We start from the raw sequence: 5,326 nt of genomic DNA on the forward strand, positions 1-5,326 counted from the left end.
CAGTCTGAGTTGGAAGTTGTTTTCTTTCAGGGCTTGAAATACTTCAAGCTCTTCTTGAATGGTTTGTGTTGAGAAGTCTGCTGTGATACTAATTATCTTTCCTTTATAGGTGATCTGTTTCTTTTCTCTAAGAGCTTTTAACATTCTGTTTTGTGCTGAATTTGTATGATTTTGGTTCTTATATGTGTAAGTGCAGCTTTTTTTTTGGTTATGCCTAATTGGAGTTCTATATGCCTCACTTACTTTTTTTCACGTCAGATTCTTTTCCCATGCTTGGGAAATTTTCTGCTATTACTTCTGAAAATAGTTTTTTTTAAAGTCATTTGTGTTGACACCTGTTTTTTCATTGACACCAATTTTTCTTACATTATTTTTTCTTTGCATCATCTCTCAGATGTTGAATTTTATTTCCTGATCTTTTGTTTTATTCAAGAGACTTTTCCTTTTATGATCACTAGCTGTGATCCTGTCTTCAAGGTCTGAAAGTCTGTCTTCAGTTTTGTTCAGATGGTTTTGACACCCCTTAATGTAAATTTTAATTTCCTGGATATCTGTTTGCATCTGTTTCATGCATTGTATTTCTTTCTTATATTGATCATTCACAGTTTCCATCCTCATCATATCATCATCTGTTTGTTTTATCTATCTCTACTCTAGATTTTCTCAGCATTGCCTTTATAAATGATGACATCTCTTTTCTTACCTGAGAGATTATTTCTGATTTTATTTCCTCTATAGCCTCTTGGATTAGTTTCTTTACTTCAGTTGCTATCATCTCAGACATGTCAGATGTGTGTCTTCCATTTCCTCTGTTTTGTCTTCTGGTTTTGTTCTGGGTGGACTGGGGATCTGGGATTGAATTTTGCTTTTTTTGTCTTGTCATTTTCTATTTCAAAAAAAGTTTTACTTTGCTTTCTGTGATGAACTTTGTGGGGTTTTGTACTAGGTAGTTATATCAACAGGATGAAGACCTCTGTAGCAGTAGTCAATGGATTATCTGAACTTGGTCTCTGCGTTTGGGGGATGGGATTAGATTTCTGTGGTTGGAGTTCTCCCAAGCCATTTGGAAAAGAGAGAAAGAAAGAGAAAAGAGAGAAACAGAGGAAGGAAGGAAGGAAGGAAGGAAGGAAGGAAGGAAGGAAGGAAGGAAGGAAGAAAGAAAGAAAGGAAGAAACAGGAAGATGAAGAAGAAAAAAAAGGGAAAAGAAAAAAAATACTAAGAGAAAATGGTCAGTTTTTTTTACCAAATCCTGGATTCTCCCCAAGCTGGTTGCCAGTCCTGCACAGGCCTCAGTCACCTGTTGGCTTATATTGTTATTGTTACTTTGGCCTTTTCACACTACTGGTCTCACCTGTCCTTCCTGTGCACCTTATTTGGAACCCTAGTGTGTTGCTGGCATTCTTTCTCATCTCTGGGCCTTCAAAGCAGTTTACCTCAGTTCTGGTGGTAGTGAGGGGGAGGGGCTTCCCTCCTCGAGAGTGCCTCACCAAGGTTCCCACAGTCAGCAATGTGTCTTTTTAAACATTTTTTGTGATAAATTTATAAAAATGTAAACATTCACCATATTTTGATCACCCTTTGTATGTATAAGCTGAAAAAATCCAAGGTGTTTTCCTCAATTAGTATATTACTACTACATTAGTAGTTTACTTATTAGACTGCTTTAATAAGGTCCATATGAAATGCTAACCTACAAGGGAGAGGAAACTTTATATCAAAAACACACTAGCATTTCTTTTCCACTTAGTTTTTCCATCTTTTTAATATTTTTCATATATTTTGTACTATGTTATTGCTTAGATTTGAAAAACAGCCTTCATAAATGCATGTAGATTACCCATTTTTCCATTTCTAAAAATATTTTATCATTATAAATTACATTATTAAATTAATAAATTCTTCAGTTATGCTCTACAAATATTATTACAAATCTGGAATATGTTGACATAAGTATGTATCTTAATGTATTCCAGTAGCCATCCATGGTTCTTTTACTGTGCTGAATTGAGTTTTCTGTGGTAATTTTTAGCACATTAAACCTTCCTTCTGTGATCACAAATTAAACTTAGAGCATTGTTTTAGAGCATTGAAACAGAAAGTATTTTTTTTTTTTCCTTAAGCCTCAACCCTGAAAGTTATTTACTCTATATGAAATTATTTGTTTGGGGTTTGTTGGTTTATGTTAAAAATTGATCATATTAAGAAATAAATCACTGGGGCTGGGGATTTAGCTCAGCGGCAAAGCGCCTGCCTGGCAAGTGCAAGGTCATGAGTTCGGTTCCAGGTACCAGAGAAAAACCAAAAAACAAACAAACAAACAAACAAAAGAAATAAATCACTATAATATATGCTTTCAAATTATACTTAAATTCTCTAATACGGAATACTTTGATTTAAACAATACTTAGAAATATTTTAATTATAAAAGATTAGTGTTATACCAGTTGTAGAAAGAATTTGTGTTCTGGCTTCATTTCCACAGTAGTTTTTGTACCCAAATCCTACTTACATTCTAGACTTACACTGGAAGCTTTAAAGTCTTGCAGATTTAGCCTTGTAAATTTGACATAAGTTCTTTGAGTTGAGACATATGCGTTTAGTTCTGTGTTTGAGTTGAGACATATCCCAACCACTGTATGAAAATCCAATTATCCAAAATGGTATGATGGATCTATACTTGTTTTAGTGGCTGAAATTTTCTTTTTAGTGTTCTTTCCCTGTTGTTTTTTTTCTGTCTTTATCTCTTTTTCTCTGATTTCTTTTTTCACTCTCACACATTGTATTTCTTCCTTTTTTAATTAAATGATGTTTTAGCTCATATCTCCTTATGGTAGTATAAAACTATTCCCAGGTGTGTGTGTGTGTGTGTGTGTGTGTGTGTGTGTGTTTGTGCAAGTAGCATAATGAGATGGAATTTGTTTCAAAAGAAAAGAATTTTAACCCTAGTCTCTCAACTTCATTACAGTCATGCATCATGTAAAGTTTCTATCAGTGACAGACCATACATACAAGGCATGATCACAAAATATGGTGAATATTTAATTTTTTAAAAATGATTGCAGTAAAAGAGACATTGCCATTAATAACCCTCAAAATACTTCCCCTCACTTCTAACATATTTTTCCCGCTGCTCTTACTGTATTCTGAAGCAGATTTATAAGTCCTCTTTCATGAGCATCTTTAGTTGTGTTGTCATGGCTCCCTCTGATGTCCTCAGTGGATTCAGTATGTTTACCTTTCATGGTCATTTTGACTTTGGAGAAGAGCCATAAGTTTTGTCCTGCCAGATCCAGTGAATAAGGTGGATAAGGACATGCCATATTTTCAACTTTCAAATTTGTATGAACTTATAGTAGTGGGCCGATATTTTTGTATTTACTGGTGATATATCCAGCCTACCTTGTATGAGTACATACATGATGATTACACGAAGGCAAAGTCACCTAACAGTGCATTTCTTAGACTTCATCTCTGTATTATCATCTCTGTATTATTTTTACTTTTCTCTTAAATACATATTAGACCATTGACTTCTCATGACTAGTAAAGGCTAAATTCTGATGTTGATGCATAATCATATAAGAAGGCCAAAGTTGTTATAAAAAGAATTTTCCTCATTCTCTTTGGAACAGGAATTTTTACATTGAGAAGTTGAGTGGTACTAACAAGAATAGTGGTATGAATCACTTACTTTGGGGTTCTTTAATTGTATATATTGTGGGGGTGGGATCAAAATAATACACTAAGAATTTAACTGAAAAGATATATGAAACATAGTTTTTTTTCAAAAACTATGGCAAAAATTTCTAATTCCCTTTCTGACAGCTCTCTGTGGTATGGTACCTGGTACATTTTTGTCAGAGATTTCAAATGCTTTTACGGTGATAATTAGGTAGAGCATAAGTTACTGCAGAGTTCCTGTGCATTTTGGAGAGACTGGTACAACTGTTCAGATGAGTTGCTTTCAGATGTATCCTCCCTGGACGTTACACGGGAGGCTACTGCCATATCACTGAATTTGAGCCATTTCAGAGCTTACTCCTGCAAAACTAAATGTCATCTGATCGCTACGACAATACAGTTGTTATATTTTATTGTTTATATGCAATTATGCTTTTTAATACAGATTGTTGCAGATGTTAGAAATGTTGAAAAGATCTAATATTAAAGAGTACTGAAAAAGATAAAAACCAGAATTTAGAAAACTTTTGCTTTTTGAAAATGACTATAAACTGTAATGTAATTAATGACTTAAGTTAGATTTTATTTATATATTTTATATGTATAGAAAAATAACCAGTGTAGTAATTAAATTTAGAATTCTCTACTGATAACTTCCCATATCTCACATATGCATGGAAAAAATTTTTATTCAGTACTTAGGGTAATACTATGGGCTCTAGCATTAAAAGTACAACTTTGAATATAAAATGGCAAAATTACAGATTGTCATTTATTGAGAAACTTCGCCGCTTACCAATTTGAGGGTAAGTCATTCTACAACTTTGATGAAATTTGAATTTTAGGTACCAAACCACTAAAGTTACACAAGAAAAAATTTATGTATAATAATGTATTCTTTACATGTTTAGATTGAGTTGTCATCAATTTAACATTAATCAATGCTTTGACTTGACTCTCAGAAGTAGCATCCCCTAAAGGTTTATGTGTTAAAGGGTTGGTCCCTGAGGTTTGTCATCTTGGGAGGTGCTGTGGACCTTTAAGAGATGCGCCCACCAGGAAGTCTTTAGGTCTCTGGGGATATGGCCAATATATTCCTTTGGGGTTACTGTTTTCACCTTTTTATTTTTTATATTTGACCTAATCTAAAGATATAAATGATGTGTATATAGTATTTTGCCAGAAGAAAATAAATAGTGCACTACGTAAATGATAAAAGTTTGTGATTCCAAAAGGGCTACTGTAAATGTCACTGTAAAGTAGTCTAAGCCTATTTTTAAATGCTGTACAGCTTTATACTAAGTAATGTTCTGTAGATGCAGTAAACTGGTGCCTACAAACTGTTTTAAAGAAAAATAAGTGTAAATATTTTGGATTTATTCCATGTACTACATTGTTGCTGCAGTTGTGATATTTACAAGAAGTGAGCTAATCTTATTCTTTGGAGCCCTCTTTTAATATGAGGCAGATTTTATATACATAAAATGCTTAATTTCACAAATTTATTTTTGTTTCCTAGATACTTAACACTGATTAATTTAGAAGACAAAAAATAAACAATATTTTGTTAGTCTAAGCATTTTTTTAAAAATTTTAAAGATAAAAGGAGGGAAACATTAACAGACATACAACATTTTACAACAT

General features: G+C 33.1%; 1 protein-coding gene across 9 annotated transcripts in view; it reads left to right on the forward strand.

The window, feature by feature from the left end:
- Positions 1–5,326, forward strand: part of Cntln (centlein, centrosomal protein) — a gene marked incomplete at its 5' end in the record, with an annotated part of 307,086 nt that overhangs the window by 227,267 nt on the left and 74,493 nt on the right.

Source organism: Chinchilla lanigera, unplaced genomic scaffold (genome assembly GCF_000276665.1).
Source record: "Chinchilla lanigera isolate Chin_1 unplaced genomic scaffold, ChiLan1.0 scaffold00033, whole genome shotgun sequence".
NCBI classification, from domain to species: domain Eukaryota; kingdom Metazoa; phylum Chordata; class Mammalia; order Rodentia; family Chinchillidae; genus Chinchilla; species Chinchilla lanigera.